The sequence below is a fragment of the Caloenas nicobarica genome, chromosome Z (genome assembly GCF_036013445.1).
Source record: "Caloenas nicobarica isolate bCalNic1 chromosome Z, bCalNic1.hap1, whole genome shotgun sequence".
Lineage (NCBI taxonomy): Eukaryota > Metazoa > Chordata > Aves > Columbiformes > Columbidae > Caloenas > Caloenas nicobarica.
The window spans coordinates 10,091,797-10,114,398 of record NC_088284.1 but is presented as its reverse complement, the minus strand read 5'-3'; the positions used below and the strand labels follow the sequence as shown (position 1 = coordinate 10,114,398).

The window sequence follows — 22,602 nt, the reverse complement described above, 5'->3', positions numbered from 1 at the left end:
CAGGAGTCAAGGTCTCTGCAGCACGCGGAGGGCTGAAGAGAGAGAGAAAAGCCAAAGCCCTTTTGCAGCAGCCCGATGAAAAGCTGCCTGCGTGGCACACCATTAAGAGGGGAAGTGACACCCAATGCTCCTCTCTCACGCCCGCCCCTGGGGCTTTCTCCATGTCCTTTGCCAGCTGGGATGAGGCCGTGAGTCACCACGGGGTGCCTGGTCCAGCCCTGACACCACTGCACACCCGTCCAGCCCAGCATGGCTCACCAGGGGACCCCAAGCAACATGACAGGTGATTCCCACCAGCATCCTCCATGGGCCTTTTAAATTTCCCTGCAGTCTCTCTCTGGCGGGGCTCCGGGTCCTTCTGGGCTCGCTTCTGCACTCAGGTCCTTTATTGCTTTACTGACACAGACTCGGATTGGGCATGCAAGGGTGGCATCACCCCCATGGAGGCACATCTTGCCCCATCAGCTCTGGGAGATGATGCCTGCACTTTTTCGAAGGTGCTTTTGTGATTGCGAAACCCGCTCACGCCAACAAAACAAGCATGTTCACGGGGAACGTCAGCCTTCCATGGTGAAAACTATTAAATCGAATTAAAACGGCGGCAGGTGCCTTGCCAGCGTCAGCTGCTCAGCCTGGCAGAGCTCAGCACCCGGCAGCCTGTGGGGCGGGCGAGGACGGCCTGGCGAACCGGCTGAGCGGCCCCAGCCCCGGAGCCGGCCGGTCGGGGCAGCGCGGGCAGCTCCGGGAGGGAGCTCACCCCGCCGTGAACTCCCCGGCACCCCGTCACCTCGCCAGCGCACCCCACCACGGGAAGCCCCGCGGGCAGCCGAGCTCATTGCGGAAGGACGTCGTTCTACCGCGCGCTGCCCGGGACACCTCATCTTCCTGGAGAAACACCCTCTTCCCAGCGCGGCTGGCAGCCCGGTCTCTGGAAGGCGGCCAGCCATGGCGCGGAGCCCTGCCTAATGTGTTTAAACCTCCCCGCTTGCCTTCACAGACCCTCGTGAAGCCCTTTGAGGGTTGGCAGAGAGGGGACAGAACCCACTCCTGGCAAGCTCCGGGTGGGCTGTGCCTCTCCGCAAGGCAGCGGCACGGCTCCTGGCCGAACTCCCCCCGGCCCCAAGCCTCTGGAGGTTTTTTTCTTGCCTGTGTTACCGTTCCCTACCAAATGGCCACGGCTGAGCTCCTGCCCTGTGCCCGGGAGGAGCGGGAGCACCCTCACCCCACCCAGCCTGTTAAAAGGAGCTTTTATGTCCTGCCCCTTAATCCTGCTTCTGGAACAAGACTGTGTTTTAAAAATCAGGGGAGGTTGCTAAGGGACAGTGTGCTCAACAGGGACATCACTTGCAAACCCTCAATGCTCAAAAGCAGGAGGTAAATAACTTGGGATATTATTAATCCTTCACTGCCCACACAAAAAAACAGATATGTATTATCCTTGTCAGGGACAAAGGAGCCCATATTTCCCCACAGCTGAAGAGCAGAACCAGCAAATCTTTTGGATTCAGCTCCACGGCGGGTTCAGCTGCGACTGAAGTTGTTCCAGTTCAGTTCCGTTCAGGCCAACAATGGTTCATTAACCATTTGTCAGCCCTGAACTAATTTCAGGCAGTTTAAGCTGGAAAAAACAGCCTGTGGAAGTGGCTGTGTGATGGGGACTGAGACGTTTTCGGCCCATCTCTGGTTTCCACAGCCTCCACTCCCATCCTGCTTGGACACCAGAGCTTCTCGCCAGCTTGGCAGAGTTGACACACACGGCCAAAGGGCAGAAAAGCTGAGTATTGCTCTCAGAGCATGCAGGAAACCTGCGCTGTGAGGAATGAGCAGGGGTACAGGGAATATGAGCCTCCTGGGCTCTTCCCCCCTGAAACCGGCACCTGCCCACACGTGGTTTGAGGCAGGAGCTCCTAAACCCCCATGGGCACTGGAGGATCATGTGTTCCCATCATCGCACTCAGAAATTAAAATGTTCTGTATGTTAAATACCCTTTAATGGCCCACAACCCGATTCTGGGACCAGCCAGGGGATATTTAACAAGAAATCCCCTACAACAACAGGCTGAGTCCCCAGGAGGAGACGAGCTCCTGTATCAGCAGCCACTCCACGACCACATAGCAGCATGTTGAGCCACCACTTCTCCCCACAGAAAAGTGCATGGGGGGCAGGGGGATGAAAGGACTGGCCCTCCTGCTACTCCCTGAGCTCAGCTATTCCTGGAGCGTGCCCAGTGTGGCTTTGTCCATGACAGAGACTCTGAAAATAATGCCCCTGTCCTGGCAGTAAGGCAAGGGAGACATTGGGGCTCACCAGCCGGCGTGCTGCCGCTTTGCATCCAGCTCACTGCGCGTCAGAAGACGAGATCTTGGTTATATTTATCATGTGACGGTACCGGTCCCTACTATTTTTAGAGCGGCGTTGCAGCTGCAGTTCCCTGAGGAGGGAGGTGAGTCGCCGGGGGGCTGCTCTTCACCGAGCCTCACCCTAAACCGCTGAAGTGACAGCGTCTCGCCCCTGGCCCGAATGGCCACGGTCAGGACGGTGAGCCCCCGGCTGCTGCCCCACGGGGCAGTGGGTCCTGGCCGGGTCCCCGCCGGCGGGTGGCAGAGCCCGGGTGCCGCTCGGTGCTCCCGTGTTTCTGAGCGGCCATGTCTCGGGGGCGGCCGCCCCCGCGGGTCCTGCGCCCACGGCCAGCCTGGGCACTGCTGCTCCGCAGCCCGGCGGCGCGGGGGGCTGGCGGGCCAGGTCCGCGGGCACCTGCACCGCTTGGGATGGGGGAAACCCGGGTGGCCCCACTCGGGACGTGTCCGTGGAGCGGGGGACACTCCGGGGGAGGCCATGCCTGTGGGGCTGGGGAAGCGGGGGGCTGGGACACGGCAGGCCTGCGGGGCCCAGGGGGGTGTCTGTGGGGCCCGGGGGTGTCCGTGGGGCCGGGACACGTCGCGGCCGTGGGGTCTCGGCGATGGCAGCCCCCAACCCAGCGCTGGGTCAGGCCCCGCCCCTTGCCGCTGCCGACCAATGAGAAGCCGCTTCGCCTGAGACCGCCCCCTCCCCGCTGTCATCACACACCCGCACGTGGAGGGGGCGGGTCGGGGGTGGAACTTCGGCGCGGCGCGTCACCACCTCTTCCCCCGCCCATTGGCTGCACCGCCCCACCGCTCGCCTCGCCCCGCGCCGTTCCCCGCCCAGCGCACCAATCAGCGTGGGGGAGGCGGGCGCGTAGGGCGTGTCCCCGCCGGCACCCGGAAGGAGCGGACGGAGCCGCAGCAGTCGGGACCGCGGCGGCAGCAGCGGAGGGGGCGCTGGTGGGTCCGGCGGGGCGGCGGCGGCGGGCAGGGCCGGGGGGGCGCGGAGCAGAACCGGGGCTGACGGGCCGCCTGTCCGGCTGGGTGGGGTTAATGCGCCCCGTCCCCGCCACTGCCCCCGGTTCGAGAAGGTTCGGGGGGCACGGGAAGGGGGGGGTGCTGGTGCGGGGGGGGTGGGGGGCCGAGGGAGACCTGGGGGAGCCGTGGCCGGGGGTGGTCGTGACCGGGTGGTACCGGCGGCCGGGATGGGGGTTGTGAGCTGGGGGGGCTATAGCCGGGAGCTTCGGGACCGGGGAGGGGCCGGGGGGAGGGGGCAGGCTGCGGAGGTGTGACCGGAGAACGGCGTTGCGGGGGCTGCGGCGGGGACGCCGTGTCCCCCCCCCACCCCGCTCTGCTGCGGGTTTTCGGTGCCCGGGGTGGGCCGTGGCCTTAGCGGGGGCTGTGGCGGGACGGTCTGGCAGGGGCAGGTCGGGAGGGGCTGTGCCCGGGGTGCCCCCGTGCTGGCTGCCGCCCCCCGCCGAGGCCCCGGCAGCTCAGGGTGGCTGTGCTGTCCCTGCTCTCGCACACCAAGGCCACGTCCTCTCTGCTGTAACATGGGCAGGGACAGCCTGTCCCTGGGGCCTCCTCCTCCGCCCGGGCAGCGGCTCCAGCCCAGCCCCGCCTGGCACTCGGGGGCTGTCCTTGTCCCCCCGGACACCCGTGCCCGAGGGGCCTGTGGCGGTGGGGCCTTGCCCGGGGCCCGGAGCCGCTGCGCCGTGGCCCAGCCACGCAGCCTGGCGAGGCTCATCCAGCGCCTGCCCCGTGGGTGAATCGCTGCCTTCAGCGTGGGGCTGTGAAAATGGGGCAGCTGTGAACCCCAGCACCCAGGGCCAGAGGCCTGCTGCCCTCCGGTGACAGCCGCCGTGGGCAGAAGGACCCATGCGGGGGGACATTTATCCCCCCAAATCAGCAGCTGTGGACCTCGTGGGGGTTTCAAGCATTTTGCTGTGGCTGGGGCATCCAGTTTCTACAGAAAACACACGTGCGGTGCGCAGGGGGCTCTTGGCAGTCCCAGAGGTTGTGTTTAGAAAACTGCTGAGTGCTAGGGAAGATGGGGGGGCGGCTGCGTGATGTGAGCTGGGGCTGTGGGCTTGCTCGCAACCCGCCTGTGAACGTGACATGTCTGGTAATGGGTACAAGGAGCATGGACTTATGTCCAGGGTTTCCAGAATCCTTTTATTTTTTTAAAGGATGACCGTGGAGTTTGCGGTGTGTGGCAGGGGAATGCTGTGCTGTGTCTTAAGGTATTTTAAAAGTAATTTCCACTCAGTGCATTTTTAAAAAAACATCGCACAAGCAGAGATTTGTTTATGGACCTCTGCTCATGTGCCTGAACTGCATCCATAAGCCTTAGCAAAGAGGGACAGCTGAGACCTTGTGGAGAGTGTAGCAGGATTGAGCCCTGACACAAAGGAGAGTCTTGGCAAACTTGGCAACATATGCAGCAGGTGAACAAGGTCTGGCAGGTGAAACAGGAGCAAACTCACAATGCAGCAGCACTGTAGTTATTTTTGGCTGGGCTCTGCTTTAGAAAGGGGCTGAGGACTGGGAGAATTCAGTCATCCCGTAAAGCTTCGTCATCGCCTGGTTTCGCAGCAGCCGTTCTCATCGTTGCGGGTCTCGGCGTGAGCGAGCGGCAGGGCCCTGGTAGGGACTACAGGTCCCGGCATGCAGCTCCCTCCACACAGCCCAGCCGCCCGCGCGGGCACGGCGGCAGGATGGGATCTGCAGCCTCCTGGCAGCTCTGCCTGTGCTGAGGGGTGGCCAGGACGTGCGGGGACATCAGAGCCCTCCTGGCACACCAGCTGTGGTCCCTGAGCAGATGAGCTTGAGGAGTGAGGTCCAGCCTGCAAGTTGGGCAGGGCTGGGGCTGTTTCAGACCTGCCACCCACTTTGTTTATTTTCCACGTGTGAGAGGTTTCTTACCCACCACCAGGAGGCAAGCTGGTGGGGTCACCCCGCACGGACTTTGGGGACCCTGCTAGTCGAGTCACAGCTCTTTGAGAGGCTGCTTCACTCTGCTGCCTTTGCAGCAAGCTGTCAAAGCAGCTCTTGGCACTCTTTACTTCTGCCCTCTCTGCAGAAATGGGCTTTAGGGAATAAGACATCGTTTTAATTTTAGTGGTGGGGTTGCTGTTTCACTCCTAGCAGCTTCCTCCAACGCAGACAAAGCACCCAGTCCATACACCCGCCCTCTGCTGCTGAGCTATGCCAGCCCCTGCCCCCTCAGCAGTTTCAGGTCTTCTGAGCATGCGGAGCAGGAGGAGGAAAGGAAGTTCCCTCCCTGAGTTCAAGGGACCTTTGAGGGCAGAGCAGCACATCTGTCCTCCTCCTTGCTGCCTGATCCCAGCTGCTTGCCCTTGTACATTTCTGCACCGCCGCACTGAGTACCAGAGGCCAGAGATGCTCAAACCTTCATCTCTGTTTCCAAGCGAGGGTCTTTCAAGGGGATGGTTATTGATCTGATGCTTGAAAGTCAATGACTCTTGACTCTTCCCGAGTCCTTTACCTGCCCTTACTGCTCTGGGCTTGCCCATGCTTGTCCCCTGCTAGATTTCGTAGGCACTGTCGTGTGCTGTGTGGAAACACACAGTGCCTGGGGGCCAGGACGCTTCCTGGATGCAGAACAAGAAAACGTGTTGTTCATAGGTGTCACAGAGGCACCCCAAAGTCAGTTTTAGGCGGACAACAAGTTCCAAAACAGACTTTATTCTAGCCAGAAAAGTGCAGCCAATAAACCAACTAGAAACAGGGTTTATACAATTAGTTAGCACTCCAACAACATAAAATACAGGTTCAGATATCAGTTGAGGAGATTATTGGGGTACAACAAAATAAGAATAATGAAGATCCACAGTGTGCATTCATACACTCACAAGAAACAAAACCGGAGCCCTCTGACTCCAGGGTACCCAGAAGAAATAATCATTTGCCTGGGTTAGGCAAGGACTCATTCACGGTTATATCCAGTAGATAACCACTCACCCAAATGAGCAGGTGAGACGCTCTCAATCCTGGGAAGTCTCCTTAGACGGCGTCCCAGTCTAAAGGGAGGGCTCCAGTTCACAGGTCCGCTGCTCCAAAGAGACCACTCCAAAAGGGGCCTTCAGCAGGAACCCTGTTTTATAGTCTGGTCAGATCTGGCTGTGGGCATTACAACATGGTCCAGAAGCTTTGCAGCTACTCTGGGCATCTCCTCTGTTAACAATCCTGTCAATTGACTCAGGGTCCCACCCCTCCTGCCCCCAAACCTGGTGGAGGTGAAGTCACCCTGCCCTGCGGTAGGGGAGGATGTCACTGTCAGGACCTTGGTACCACCCTGGGTGTGTACATGGGTACAGGCACAGTGGGGCACAAAAGGTGCTAAAGAGTCATCAGCTGCCCCATTGAAGGCTCAGGATCTCAGAGAGATGTGCAACTGACACACAGTCCACCCCATGACCACAGTCATCATCTGACAGGCTGATTTGGAGTGGTGGTGCAGTCACCTCTTGCCTCCAAAGTCAAAAGGGGGCATTCTGCTGGTGAGTTTTAATGCCCACTGTGGATCATCGTACCTTATGTGTTATTTTCCTGTTATACATTATCATTACAAATCAACCTACTAATAAACAATAGAATAGTGCAAATTGCAACAATTACAGTTATTATCAAATATTGGAAGAGGCTGGTTAGTCATCCTAATTAGGAAAACAAATGCATTGAAGATTTTTTTCACCAGTTAGACCCCAGTACAGCAACAATTGCCCCGAGTCCTTTGTTACTTGTCCTTGTAGTGGTTCTTGTAATGGCACCCAGATGCTCAGGATGTAGATACAGCTTCTGGTCTATACCTTTTTCCTTCAACAGAAGCAAGTGCAATATGGCCTGGCTTTGGACAGTTTTCATGTTGCTGATGCTTTAGGGAGCCTATGCAACATCATGCATGGAGTTCATTAGTGTTTCCAGTTGCAGGCCTCCCCTCCTGAATGGCCTGTTGGTTTTGCCCTGGTGTGGCCCTCATTCCAAAGACTGACTCTAACCACCGCCCAGTCTCAGCTGGACCTTCTTCCACCCCGTCTATATGTCCCTCAGTAGGAGCGGTCAGGATTGTCCATCTTCCTTTCGTCCTGCGAGATAACAAAGACAGGCCTTGGTCTCTTGGAACCGGGGTTTTGGAGCTAGAAGTCTGGGATTATCCACCAGACACTAATGCAGTGGGTTTTCCCATTTTCATCAAGGGCCTCCCAAGCATATAACCCTCTAGGTTTTGCTAAAGTCATGGGCACAATAGCAATGGAAGGTAGTTCCACCATGACAGGCTGCCCCACTTGTGTTCTTGGGTGCTGGTCTTTTCCTTTGTTTGTTATGGGGTGACTGTCTGTTAACAGCCTCTTGGGGCAAAATGCCCTGATTTTGGGGCTTCCATAGCTCCCACAGCAGTTACTGACGATGAGAACAGCTTGTGCCCACCACGTGTCCCAGCTGGGTTGCGAAATGTCAGCATGTTTTTTAATCAAATCATTGGTCTTTTCCACGATCCCATTGGCTTGGGGGTAATATGGTGTATGAAAAACCCAGTTAATACCTTCCCCCCTAGCCCAATCCTGAACCGCGGCAGCAGAAAAACGTGTGCCGTCATCACTTTGGATATTCTCAGGGGTAGGTAGAACACTAAACCACTCACACAATGCTCGCACCGTTTGGTCTCCAGTGGCAGCGCTGACAGCTGTAGCCGTTGATAGTCCTGATACCACCTCTACTCCCACCAGGATGTATTTCTTTCCATGAGAGGGTTTTAATGGCCCAGCATAGTCAACTTGCCAGGTACTCCAGAGGGCCTTGCCCTGTCTGATATGCTGGGCCAGGGCCTGATTTGGGTGATCAGCTTTAAGTCTTATCCAGCACTGTGGACAAGCTGTAAGGACTGCTTCACATGTTCCCATGGACACTGGCCATCCCCGAGAGCGGCATACATAATACAGATCCGCTTTCCCAGAGTGGCCTTGCTCAATGTGCAGCCATTCAGCTAACCGTGCCCACTCCTGTGGTATGCCTTTTAGCCACTCTCATTTGGGCTAGGTGGTCAGCCTGTTGGTTCCATTTGGCAGCTGGGGTTCCATCTTTTGCATGTCCTTTTACCCAGCCCACAGTCAAGGGCCGTGACCTGCCTGTCTCTAATAGTCTATGCCAATCTTCAGCTCTCCACACTCTGGTGTGACCCACTTCCCACCGGTTGGATTCCCATTGGCATATCCATTCAGTTGCACCCTTATAAGTTGCATAGGAATCAGTGTAAAGCGTGGAGGCCCCTCCTGCTGCTGCTAACAAGAGAGCGCGCAACTCCCCTGCTTGAGCACTACCTTCCCCCTCCTCTGTTATTGTTTTTCCAGTGGCAATCTCCAGTGCTGCTGCCTTATACTGCCACTTTGTCCCTGCCTGGTGGGCTGATGCATCAGTAAACCAGACCCCTTGTGTGTCTGAGTCCTGGGTTAACTCGGGTGCTTCTTTAATTGGGGAGGGCTTATAAGGCAGGCTCAGCAGGACTGGATCAGCATTCACAGGTTGTTCGAGTTTTGAAATTTTGACAGGACCCTCTTTCAACGGCAACAACTGACTAACTCCCTCCAAACAGGCATACCAGTTCTGTGCTGTTGCTTTCTGTGCCACCCCCTTGTGGGGGAGGAGGGGTGACCCTTTGAGGGTTGAGTTTAGCGGAGGAAAATGGCCTTGCACAATAATGTCGTGTGACATGCACAGTCTCTCTACCTCCTTAACTGCTCGGGTGAGTGAGAGGAGTCCCTTTTCCCACTCCAAATATCTTTGTTCAGTTTTCTTGAATGCGGTAGAAGAAAACAACAAGGGTCTGTCTGGCCCTTTTGGCCCCCTTTGGAATATGCCACAATAGGAAGCATGTTTTGCAAACCCCCATTACACCCTTAATGGGTCTTGTGGGTACAGTGGGCCCAATTTCTGGTAGGTTTTAAGTTCATCTTTTAGAACATTAAGGGCCTCTGTATGCTATAAGGTCCAATCTCATCTCCTGTTTTTTCGGAGTAGGTCATATAGGGGGCGGGCAATCACTGAAAATCCTGGGATATGCTTTCTCCAGTACCCTAATGTGCCCAATAGGTGTTGCAAATCTGCTTTGCTGTTTGGGGTCTGCCCCTTTTCTATAGTAGCTAGGGTGTCATCAGGCACTGCTATGGCTCCCACTATCCACCAAGCCCCTAGGAATTTAATTTCCCAGCCAGCACCTTGGCACTTGGAAGGTGGAATATCCAATTCATTCTGTCTCAATAGGTTCCAGACAGTCTCCGCTACTAGCCTGACCTGTTCCTTATGGTTTCCGCCCACTAAGATGCCATCTATATATTGATATATGCGAATGCCCAGGGGCACCTTCACAGTGTCAATGAGTGCAGAAAGGGCATTGTGGGCAATGGTAGGAGAGTGCTTGTACCCCTGAGGAAGCTGATTACAGGTGTATTGTTTCCCTTCCCAGGTAAAAGCAAATTGTGATTTGTCTTCCTCCCGTAGGGAGATCGTGAAAAGCATATCTTTGACATCTAAGGCAGCCATCCACAGATGGGCTGCTGCTTGTATGGCGGTCACCACCAAGGATATATTTGGTACGGCAGCTGTTAGGGGTGCAGTGTTACTGTTCAGTTTTCGATAATCAATAGTTAAGCACCACCACTCATCAGGCTTGTGAACGGGCCAAACTGGAGAATTATAGGGAGAATGGGTGCGGCTGATTATTTGTCTTTTTTCAAGATCATTAATGACCTCTGTAATGCCCTGGTTTGCTGCATTCGGCAGGGGGTATCGTGGAGTGCAGGTTATTTTAGATAGCGGCAAAGTAGGAGCAAGTTGCAAAATCCTAATGTCAGCAGCACCCTTAAGCTGCAGTGGTGCAGAGGTAAACTGCAAGATCCTAATGCAAGCTGCCTCTGCCTCGAAACTCCAAACCTCACCATTAGGCAAGCACCACCGTTTACCTGCCAAAATATCAAATCCCAATATATTTCCCTTATAAGGGCTCAGAGCCTCTTCCACAGCCGTCATCCACTTCTCCCCAGGCAGCCAAAATTGAGTTTGAGCCAAAGGACACCTTTCTGCTACATCCATTACCCCTAGTATGTTGATGGCCTTCCTCGATGGTTTAATCCCGAGTTCGTCAGCTTGCTGCTTGTTCAAAACACTGATTTGGGTGCCTATGTCAATTAGAAATTTTAAACTTACCTGCTTTGGACTGACGGGGATGTCTATGTATGATTCCTTATCAGCGGACCATTGGCAGGAAAGTACTGAGCGGATTGGGCGGCCCAGGTCCCAATCTGCAGCTTCTAGTTTTTTGACTCCTTTGACTCCCTTTGTGAGGATATGAAAGGGTTAAGGTTTCGTCTCTCCTCAGTGCGGGGGGACGGTTGCCAGTGCTCCCTTTGTGTTCTGGGTTTTCCCCTCTAACAGTTCCACCAGCTCCCCTATATGCTCTATATGCTCGGTGGAAGCTTGTGCAGCAGCGCTCAGAACACCCCCAAGGTGAGTGCCTGGTGCCACAGGCTGCCCCACTCCGGTTCGGTCCGACCGGCCGCGGAAGGGCTCAGGTTCCCAGGGCCGGGGGGCTGTCCGGGGAGAGGCGCTCGGCTTGTTTTCTGGACCCTCTTGCTCATCTGTGCTGCTGCCTGGGTCCACCCATCACATTTCACGCCCGTAGGTGACTATATTGTGCAGGATTTCAGCCCAGGTTAATATATGTGCAGGTGCATTTCAGGGATTCTGCTCTTTACAGTTGATAGCCTCCTGAATTCTCTCCCTGAGGGACTGGACATGTATTTTTAAAGCATCCAGCAGCCCTGTGAAAAGTGACCGAAGGTGGATTGGATTTACCGGTGCAGCCATGGGGATTCCTTGATGCCCTCTCTCATACATCACCTGTATGTAAGCAGCCTTTAGAATGCCCTCAGCCAGCTCCGACAACCGTCTTATCCTAATGCTGACAGGCTCCCCACATTCTTTGGGATCCACACCGCCAGCCCAGTAAGCTACACAAGATGTTATGGGCTGATCACCATCCGGACCATCACTTAAAAACACACCAGCTCCCCAAAAGCCTGCAGCTTCCTCATTACTCAGTAATATCTGATCACCCCCCATGAGCGAAACACACCAAATATATTCAGTTTCTGTTTTGCCCGGCTTGTGTGAGAATTTAGCTTGCAAGTGGCCGAGCTCAGGTCCCATCCACGGGGTGGTACAAACAGCAGTACGGGGGTAACCACCCTGTGGACCCGTACACGTCTCACTTTTAATAAGAGGTCGTACATCCTTGTCTCCACCTCCTCCTCATCAACACTGTTTTCAGAATCTCCCAGATATCCCTGTCCCATCCTTGGGGTTTGTGCCCACAATCAGTTTCCGAATTTGGGCAACACTGGGGGAGATTTTGCTCAGGTTAACATGAGCTCAATCTTCTGTTCTAACAAACGCACTCTCTCTCTCTCTCTCTCGCCCTAACTCCGCTTTCAAACAATCTATTTCCAGCTCTTTTCCAGAATCGTGCCTCTCCAACTGGTTATAGGGTTTGCACCGGTGCCAGGCTTGCTTTAAGCAGACGCACAGAACAGCACCAAGAACAGCACACACAACAACACAAACAGTAGCACATAAAACAGCACACGTGGCTATGGCCACTCTGGGACCACACCAGCTGCTTCCGCCAGATGTGTGCAGGTTGGCGTGGGAGGATTATTACAGCTGTACCTGTGTAGTAATTCCTTCGTTTCTGATATCCTGCCGACTACACCAATTTAAATGTCACAGAGGCACCCCAAAGTCAGTTTTAGGTGGACAACAAGTTCCAAAACAGACTTTATTCTAGCCAGAAAAGTGCAGCCAGTAAACCAACTAGAAACAGGGTTTATACAATTGGTGAGCGCTCTGACAACATAAAATACAGGTTTGGATATCAGTTGATATTATTGGGGTACAGCAAAATAAGAATAATGAGGATCCACAGCATGCACGCACACACTCACAAGAAACAAAACTGGAGCCTGGGTTAGGCAAGGTTTATTCAGGGTTATATCCAGTAAATAACTACTCACCCAAACGAGGAGGTGAGATGCTCTCAATCCCAGGAAGTTTCCTTAAACAGCATCCCAGTCTAAGGGGAGGGCTCCCATTCACAGACTCGCTGTTCCAAGGAGACTACTTGAAGGGGGCCTTCGGTGGGAACCCCATTTTATAGTCTGGTCAGATCTGGCTGTGGGCATTACAACATGATCCAGAAGCTTTGCAGCTACTCTGGGCACCTCCTTTGTTAATGATCCTGTCAATTGACTCAGGGTCCCATTAAGGACCCTGTCAATTGACCGAGGGTCCCACCCCTCCTGCCCCACCAGCTGGTGGAGGTGAAGTCACCCTGCCCTGGGGTAGGGGAGGATGTGACTGTCAGGACCTTGGTACCACGCTAGGTGTGTACATGGGGACAGGCACAGTGGGCACAAAAGGTGCTAAAGAGTCATCAGCTGCCCCATTGAAGGCTCAGGATCTCAGGGGGATGTGCAACTGCCGTAATAGGTATGCGACCACATATGTGAAAGGAAAAAGTGAAACCGTATTGGTTAGAAAACTGGTGTGCTCAGCACACTGTCAATGGAGCTGTAATCAAATTATCCGAGGCTTCCATGGCTGGAGGAATTCATGAGTCAGGTTTGAAGCAGGACAGGTGTGAAGGGCAACATGGGAGAAATCCTGACGGGAGGCATTTGTGTGTTAACAGATGGCTTGTGGATGGTATTGTTGCAGGTTACTTGGCAGTGAGAGTTTTCTGTGGGGGCGTTCTGCCTGATGCCTCTCCTCACCTCACATCACTCCCCTTCCTGCAGCAGGTTGTGTGGGTGCCTGTGTCCTGGTAATGCCATCGCATGTTTCTGATCCTTCCCGCAGTGCCTGGCAGCTGCACTCCGCGGAGCCTGTTTTCTTACCAGCTCTTTTCCTTTGTGTTTTGTTTTTTTCCCATTTTGCTTTTGCTTGTGAGCAAGTGAGCCCGGTGGATATAGCTTCCAGAGAGCTTGGTCTCACACAGTTTGACGCTTGCTTTAAAAATTCTTTTCTTTGACTGGGAAGTGTCTTTGCAAATCTTTGTCCTCCATTTGCCTCCTCTCTCTCATAGTCTCCCTTACTTGGCCTCGCGAATGCCCAGCTGCCAATTAACATGTTTTCCCCCTGTTTCTGTCAGTGTCTTCAGCTGGTTGTGAATCCTGAATGAAGAGCAGCTGAGCTCACATGCTCGGCATTTCAGAGAGCTTTTTCAGGACTGACTGGTGATTTGCAGTCATACTTGCCTGTGTTGTGGCCTGGAAAACCCCCAGCTAAGCAGTGTGATGACAGAACAATAGGTGGATGGGAGGCCTTCAAAGGAGTCCTGTATGCTGCAAAAAGTGCAGTTAGTGATTCAACTGTAAGTGCTTTTTAGTAACAAATCCATGTCCCGGGCCAGGACTGGTGTCAACCCTGTGATTCTTCTTGTTGGGAATGAACAAAGATGCAAAGCCCTTTATGCAAGAGCTGAGGTGATAAGCCAGATCTCCTGGCCGCAGTCTATTTGGGGTAACTCCGTTCTTCCTGGGCAGTGTTTTCGACCCATCGCTTCCTGTGCTGCAGCGGTATGTGGGTGGCAGCCGTGTCCAAAGCAATTCTTGTCACTGCTCAGGCTTAGAGCCTTTTGAGCCTTCTCTAAAAGACAGTGTAGTAGAGCAGGGAATTGGTGGAGGGCTTTAAATATTTGTATATTTACACATACTTATGCTACACTTACTGGGGCTTGCTCTGCTTGCAAGCTGTCCAGAAACATTGCTCTGGTGACCCGCTGGTACAGCGTCCAGGTGGGACCTCTCCTGGGACGCCAGTGCAGGTTGACCTGCTGTCTGCGTAGGTGCAAGTGACATTAAGCAGAAACTTTCTGGGTGGCTTCATGACTGTTTTAAGGACCAGCACACCAGTAAGCTAATGTGAGGGTGCCTCCCCGTGTCACGATGCAAAGGCTTGCTTCTGGGGGCCGGCAGCGTGGCTCCCCGCAGTGCTCTGCTCACTATGGCTGTGGTTGGAGCTGAGTTGTGCTGCTGGGGGGACCGCAGGGTGGTTGCCCTTGAAGGAGGAGGGCAGGCTGGGGAGCAGGGATTGCCCCTAAGCAGCTTTTTCTCGTTGTGCCTGCGGCCAAGGGAATGTCAGACCTGGTTTTGAGGGGGCTGATGTTGTCCCAGTTTTCAGGACCTGCTGGGTACAAGGACTTAGCCCCGACACGGTGCAATCTCCAGTAGTCTGCAATTACGGCACTGGGAGCCTGGGGAGGAGTCTTTAACAATGTCTTTGTGATGGTGTTGGCAGGCCTTTCGGAGATTTCTATTAAGCAGTTGTCGTTTTCCCCCTTTGCTGTAGCCTGAGAAATGCTGCAGTGTTGGATTTGGCTTGGCCTGTTTGGGTTGTTGGGAGCAGTGTCTCCCTGCAGCGGAGTTTGTCCCTTCCTCCTCTGTCTCCTTGTCCCCACGGGGTGCTTTAGCGGGTAGCCTGTGGGGGCCACAGCCAGAGCCTGTTCTTGCAGACAAACTGTGTGCCCGTGCAGCCACCCGAGTACCAGCAAAGCCCATGTGGTGGGGCAACATACAGCTCTGCGGGTGGAGAAGAGCAAAGCTGAGGGCACAGAGAGGACTTGACTTCCCACTGAAATCCAGGGATGGTGCCAGCGACCTCTGGGAAACCAACCATGCACCCACCTGGAGTCACGGAGGGAACTGGGGTGATAACTGGAACCTTGGGAGGGCCTCAGGGCAGCAGCTGGAGGGGCGGCCTCAGCACCAGTAATAGACACAGTGAGATCTTTCAGGTGTTGAAGTACTCAGGGTCTGTCACTTATGTGCAAAGGCCACTAACTCGCTTGGCTTGGATGAGCAATTAATTGCCAACCAAGTGTTTGGAAGGTCTTCTTGTGTGGGCAGGGCATTTCCCTGAACATGGTCTGTGCATTTCTCTTTCCAGGGGACCCAACATGCCAGAACAAGCAACCCCAAGACCACGCTGTGAGTGCTGACAGCCAGGACCTGCCTTTCCCTCTACTTCAGCCCTACACCAAGGTTAGCACTCGTTCGATCATCACCAGTTTATCTTCCTTCACCAGGGCTCTGTGAAGAAACTGGGCAACCCTGTGCTCTCCTCCCCTCGGCCCGTAGGGACAGCTGTATAGAGTAGATGTCACCCAGGTGAGCTGCTCCCACAGGCTGGCTCGGTGCTCCTGCCTCCCACCAGCGTGGCAAAGGGAGCCTGGATGTGCGCGAGCGGCGCTGTTAAGACCGTTGAACCCTGCACACAGTTGTCAGGAGCTCAAGGGCAGCATGTTTTAAGCCCTTGGGAACTTGCAATCTGTGCTGCTTGCTGCACTCGCCCTTCTGCGTACCAGCAGTATTGAATGGGAGCATTTCCCAGCTGGTGCCGGTCTCTGCTGCTCTCTGTCCTTCACCTGAACAGACCTGAGATTTTACCCAGAACTTGTGGCAGTCATGATCCTGCTTTCCATCAGCACCAGCTGAGTTCTCTCTGCATTTTCCCACAATTTTGTGGCTCGATGAAGCCCTTGGCCATGGTATATGAGGCTTAGAGTGACAGTGTCAGGAGGGACTGGTAGTCTTCGTATTTCCACTGTCATGAAATGTGAAGGTCAGGCCCTCACTGCTCTGAGGTGACCAGGGGGCTGAGATGGCTGTGGACTTCCCACCCCATCCCTGTCCCTGGATGCCTGCACACCTGCCTGAATCCAGGGAGCCTTCATCAGCACCGTGAGTCCTTCTCTCACCGCAGAGCTCACGTATGATTTGGCCAGGAGAGGTGACATGGAGAAGCTGCTCTTTGGGACGCCTGCTTGCCCTGTGGCTCTTCCTCTGAAGTGTCTGCCAGGGAAGTTTGGGGCCAGCTGGAGACTGGGCCTCAGGCCATCTCATCCTTCAGCCTGATGCTGAAGTGGTACCCACAGTGAGTAAGGCGGGGGTAGATTCACCTGCAAAGTCAAAAGGAAGGAAGGAAGAGGTGCTTTGCTCATTTCAGTGCTATGGACTCCCAGCCACACAACAGTGGTGGCAGAGCAGCCCCTTATCCAGGTGAGTTGTGACAGTCACTAATACCTGCTCCGTACTGGGATCTTATTATACATCTCTCTTAGTGACGGAAAAGAGACAGGTTATGTGGCTGACATCAGAGAACAGCTTTGCCCTCAGTTCTGCTGGAGGTGCTTGCAGTTCCTGGTCCACCAAGCTTGCAGCATCCTCTCAGGGCTCTCCTGCCTTTTGACAAGAGGCATTTTAACACAAGGCTCACCATGATGGATCCACTTTTCTACCCCCACCCCTGCTTGCTGACCAAATAGCTTGATACCTCCAGGGACAGCAAATCTCCTGTATATGTGTAATGCAGCAACTTCTCCCACTACTTGGTCATAGCATGAACAACTTCTCTCTGGTTTGGATATTGCCTAACCCAGGTGGTATTAGTGAATTTATATTTGGGCTTAATTAACTGTGTTTGGTTTAGTGCAGCTGGCAGTAATCTGAAAGCTGGTACAGCCTGCAGACCCTTGGACGGGCTTGCAGTGCCTCAGTTGGGAATGCTTGGCTGGCAAGCTCAAAAGTCTGGGCAAAGTGGAGGTTGGATCTTCAACAGAAAGTGGTCAGCCTAGCATCTTCAGCTTGCTCTTAGCCTGTGTGGGCTGCCATTGCCCCTTGGTATTACCAGCTGAGCTAGGAATAGGTCTGATTTCCACTGGGAACCCCAAGAAAATGCTGCCCTCGCTTCAGAGGTAGCGCCGTGGGTCCTTCGTGAGTATTAACACTGGAGTTATGCAAGGAATCCCCTCTTTGCACTATCATTTCTGTCACAAGTAGGTTGGGCATTCAAAGATCCCGTTCATGGGAGTGTTGGGACAGCTGGATCCTTGTTCGGTTCTCACTGCTCCCGAGAATGGAGCACAGGATCATCTGCTGGGGCTAATTTTAGGTGTCCGAACATTGCTGGTGTCCCTCTGAGCCCCTATTTGTGTGTGATCCTGTGGCTCCCTGCTAAGAGCTATATGAGTCCTCTATCCTTGCGCGCAAAGGTTTTGCTGGCGCATAACATCCCAGGGATTAGGAAGAACTTTGAATTCCTCACTTACCTAAGGTGTCTAAGCCGTATCAGATGTATGTGTGACCCCTTTCTTTAGCCCAAGCACCAAGAACGCTTTGGACCTTGCTCTGTGGGTGCCCACGCACTGCAGGGCATGAAGCAGGCTGCAGCTTTCCGTCCTTCCCCTGCTGAAAATGCAGCACCCCTCCTGTTTGCAGCGGTTGTTCCTGTTGTCTTGGCTGGGCACGTGCAGTGCAGAAAACAGTCTTTGCAAAGCCTCTGGGTGTGGAAATACTCCAAAGCCCACAGCTGAGTGAGACGAGAGCCCAGCTGTGTCCCTCTCTGCTTGGCATCTGCCACCACCGTCCTCCAGCCCAGCATGACACAGAGTGAGGCCTCCTAGCCTATCCCTTGTTTGCACACCCAACACTTTTGGCCTCTCTGCACTTTTTGGTTTCCACTTGCTCAGGTGATTTTTTTTTTCAGCAGTGCTGAGCTTAGCGCTGAGCTTTGCTAAGTTTCATGTTGGGGCAAGACGTGGCTCTGCAATTTTGGCCCATCTTTATTTTTAGCCAGTGTAAAGACATGGTTGATGGTATCAGAAGGAAGTTGCGTGGTCTCCTGAGCTCTGTGACTCATCTTGGATCACAACTGAGGCTTCACTAGCTTCTGCTGTAACCCTCAAGTGATGTAACCAGTTGTGGTGGGCCTTACTGGATCTGGGGAAGAGCAGAGTCGGGAGGGAAGCAGAGCTTTTAGAAGTTGTTTTTTATCCATTCTGTTCAGCTGTTAAATTCATTTCTTGGAAGATATTGGCAAGTGTCACATCCGAGCATGGTTGGGTAGGGTCCTTGGTCTTCCCCTTGCATCTTGTGCCCATGTGGGAGAGGTGAAAGGGAGAGGAGCTCTGTTGGGTAACTGTTTAGCAGCACGTAGCAACGGTAGACAACAGTTTTTAGGACAGGAAGCGAAGCAGGATCCTGTCTCCGGTTCAAGCACAGCGAGGTTCAGCGCAGCAGAACAGAACTGCCTGAAGTCGAAATGGGCTGGGACTGGATAGCAGAGACTTAGGAGATGCTTGCAACAGGAAGAGTCTGGGACCTCCATTTCCATCAAACCTGGTGCTGTCACAAGGTAGAGTTTGTTTGTCATTCTGACATGCAGGCAGCCAGTGGTGCTGGGAGATGGCTGGGCTGGGCAGGGGCTGCGCGTCACCACCACGGATCGGGCAGCGATGCTGAAGCGTCCCTGCCTGCCACAGCACAACGAGGGGTGCAGATAGAGGGGTCTCTGCGCCCCGGATTTGGCTGCTCGGCTCTCCATTGTCGCCCCTCAGGACCAGGCGTGGTGGGTGTGAGGCACCTGGGTCCAGAGCAGGCACCTTGCCTGCCAAGTGGGTGGGGATGGTGGCTCGTGGGGGTGGGCTCCCACCTCTGCCCCCTTTCCTCCCTCAGCGTGATGAACAGCCCTTTAGGAGCACATGGAGGCTTTTGGATGCTGTGCGACGCGTTTTATGTGTGGGGTAGAGGTGAGTGGACAGCAAGGCTGGGGGGAGCAGAGACAAAGGGAGGTGGGGGGACGTGCTTGGGGGGATCGCTATGCCAACTCGCCGCTGGCAGCATCTCTGCACCTCGCTTTCTGCAGCGCACGGCGCAGGGGCAAACGCGCAGCCTGCCGCGGCCCTCGGTGCAGCCCCGTCCCAGCCGCGCCATGGGCTCAGCACCGCTGGGCTCCTGCACAGCAACCTGCTGTCAGGACACGTTCTCCCCAGGCAGCAGCCTCAGGGTAGGTGGCCAGGGGTGTTTAGTCCAGCTTCTTCCCTCTTTTGCCCCTCACTGGGGGACAGGCAGGCAGCTCCTGTTTGCAGACCTGTTCTGTTTGAAGCCTCGAGTTACAAAGCAGGCCCAGCCAGAAAGAAACTGGTCTCCTGAGCCCTCTCACTGAACCGTGGAGAAAACAAGTAATTCTGCTGCCCTTGCTCACCCTCAGTCAATATAAGTGGCTCCAGCCATAGCTGTGTCTTCCAGGGAAGCCTGGCCCTGTACTGTGCCGTCCACCTTGCTCAACCAGTTTGCCTTGCTCCAGGGTATCTGTGCTCTGATGGAGAGCAGACGCTCCAGTGAGCCCTCTGATATGGTCTGAGACCATCTGCTGGGACAGGTAAAGGAATAAGGAGTTAAACATTTCTGAACCTGCCTTTGGGCAGACCCCTCACTGGATGCTGGTAGAGTTCTCCTGTTGCTGAAGGAAGCAGGGAACATCGAGCCACTTGCTGTGCAGAGAGAACAGGTCAGTAAGCCAGCTCCAGCCTGGCCATAATGTGAGCGTGACTGAGACCTGACCTGTCATCCATGATGTGCCTGAAGCCCTGGATGTGAGCCAGTGGGAAAGGACCGGCTGGCAGCAAGCATAGCTTCCCTGTCTCAACATCGGTGGCTGTGTGAGCTGTAAACCTCTCTCGTTACACCTCTCAAAGGTCAGTGTTTGCAGTGAGCTACAATGCGCTGCCCGCAGCTCTGCACCTAGCCCAGAATGACAGGGGAAGAAGCTTGCTCCATCTTTGGAGGATGCTCTGAACTCATGCAGGTCAGATGTGTGGAGTTGCGATGTGGTGGCACACGCTGCCGTAGTGCCCGTGGCCAGAGTTTATCTGTTCACATTCAGGAGAAACTGGAGGAGAAAGGATGCCTGTCCGTGAGCTGACCTAACGGCCTTGTGCTCACAAATGTCACAATCCTCACCTGAGCTGTGACCCCTCTATCACATTCTGAATCAGGATGTGAAGTCTCAGAAATTCCCCTGAAAACCATTTCACGCTTTACAGTCCATCATAGTGTCTGTGTCTGATTTAGGATTATTTCAAGATCTGTACAGGCTGCCCAACTCTGTCCAGTGCCACAGTTCCCATCATCTCAAGACTCCCAAATGGGCTAAATTTGTTTGGAAGATGTTGGCTGGACTTCTGACCCTGGCGTTCATAAGCTGTAAGGTGGGAAAGCTGCTTATGGCAGGTTTCTTCCCTTTTCAGAGGGGAACAACTTGCTCTGCGCTGGCAGCTGGCGCTTCCTTCCCACGGAGGAAGCTGGGACACTGGTACCCGATGCTGGAGGCAACTTCAGGTCAGCAGCTTGGGCACTTCTCTTCACGGACGTGACCTTCAACATTTGGTGCGAGAATTGTCATTACAATACGTTATGGGTGTGGATGATGGTGGAGTGTGGTCAGAATCCATCAAGCCAAACAGTCGTTGTCCCTGACCCCACTTTCACAGCCTGTTGTTTCTGATCATTCCTCTGGACTGAGGCCCCAAGATGTGCTGTGGAATGTCACAGAGTGGACGCAGAGCCCAGCAGAGCAGGCTCGGGGTTATGCATGTGTGTTGGGGTGTCAATTGCCAGTTTCTAGGGCAGAAGGTGTTTTCTCTTTTGCCGTTTCTACAGCCCCTCGCATGCCAAGATCCTTGCCCAAGACTCGAGCTCCTGGGCGCTGTGACCTGATGAGTTATAACCGTGTCATCTTTAAGTGTGCTACTCCCTCCTTTTCTGACTTGCCTGCTCATACTACGCATTTTTAAGCACAGCACAAAGGATCAGAAAAGCCGAAAGGCGGTGGGGTTGCATACTCTGCTCCCGATTTGGTGAGGAGTTAAGGCAGGCAGTGCTGGAATAAGCATTTAGGGAGAGGGAGCCAAGAGAGATTTCCTCCTGGCTGAGCTGCAGCGTCGAAGTTCGGAAAGTACTTTGTAGGTTACGTGCTGCTGCGCTTTGCTGCTGCCATCGCTTTAGGCAAATCCAGGACATGTACCTGCCAGCAGTCAGATGGGGACACCATCCTGAGCGGTTCCCCTCTGGAAAAATGGCCAGTGTCCTTTTGGACATTAGGAGCAACTGTAATGCTGCTGCTGTGGAAAGAGTGCAGGGGATTTCAGCAAAGAGATGATGAGTTGTTGGGAACAAGAAAAAACTTTACCTTGATGGGTGTTTCTACCTGCATTCCCTACACTGCAAGAAGACAGCAGAGCCCAGCAGTGCCGTGCAAATCGCCCTGAGTGGACGATGCATAAAGAATGCCTTGCAAGAGGCAGCTTTTGCTCAGCTCAGACCCGGGGAAAATGCCTGGGTCCTGTGCATTGGGGTTTTCTTGCTGGCAGACAGCAGCGCTGTGTCTGTGCAGAGGGAGCACAGGTTAGCACAGTCACTCCGGTCCTTTCTATACCCGTGTTTGCATGGCTGATGAGATCAGCACAGCTGGGCCAGCGGTGGACACAGAGGGTGGTTTTCAAGGTCCTCTCTGCTGTGGCTGCCAGCAAAATAAAGCAGTTATGGCATCAAATAGTGGTTCAGAGCTTTGCTTTCAATTCACCCTCTAGGAGCTAGCAACAGCTAAAAATATGAGCAGTTTTTGAGGAACTAGAATATTCTCAGGCTTTTTGTCTGGAATTGGGCTGCTGACCTCTCCCCTGGGCTGACAATCTGGGATGTTAAGGTATTTGCAACAATCTGTCCCAGCCGTGTGATAAATCTGGATAGAAAGAGCATAGAAATCGGTGGCATCAAGCTGCCACCCTGAAAGTGTCCCTCTTGCTGCTGCGCCTGTTCCCTGTAACCAAAGAGCTGTTTCACGGCTTAGATTTGTTGGGGAAACAGACTTACAGCTCCTATCTTTCTCCTCTGCAGCTATCTCCTTGGCAGCTCAGTAGGAATGATTTATTATAGATTACAGCTCTGTTAAATTGAGTTTCCCTACAATATCGTACTGTTAAGAGTAACTGAGCAAGACGCGGTGGTGCTTCCGGAGGAAGGCGGCTATCGGAGGCCACCCCTGCTGCAGAGGCTGGAGTTCACCAGGAAATGCCTGTGCTCGTGTGCTGGTGGCTTTTGGGAAGGAAAAGGCATCTCGCCCTTGGAAGCTTCCTTACTGCAGCACTCGAGACATCGTGATGGAGCTGCACTGATGTGAGAAGTAGTGAGAATGCTGCACTCCTGAGCCTGGGAAAGGTCTGACCAGAGTGGTGGTCTGGAAATAAAAGTCAGATTCTTCCTTAAGTGAACCTCCAAGTGGGGTTTTTTTGGAGTGGTGGGGTTTTTATGTGGCTTTTGTTTTTGTTTTGCGTTTTGTGGTGGTGGT

General features: G+C 54.1%; 1 protein-coding gene across 8 annotated transcripts in view; it reads left to right on the top strand.

Moving 5' to 3' along the window:
• The first annotated feature begins 2,409 nt into the window (after positions 1-2,409).
• Positions 2,410-22,602, top strand: part of ATOSB (atos homolog B) — a 48,216-nt gene continuing 28,023 nt past the window's right edge. For 4 of the 8 annotated variants that reach the window (XM_065657570.1, XM_065657564.1, XM_065657572.1 and 1 more), the window contains exons 1-2: positions 3,239-3,303; positions 15,364-15,458. The gene's annotated coding sequence lies outside the window, so the exon portion shown is untranslated. Of the gene's footprint in view, positions 2,445-2,475; positions 2,540-3,238; positions 3,304-13,148; positions 13,241-15,363; positions 15,459-22,602 lie in introns of those variants that run through there. The other 4 variants (XM_065657567.1, XM_065657568.1, XM_065657566.1 and 1 more) reach the window with 4 other exon arrangements.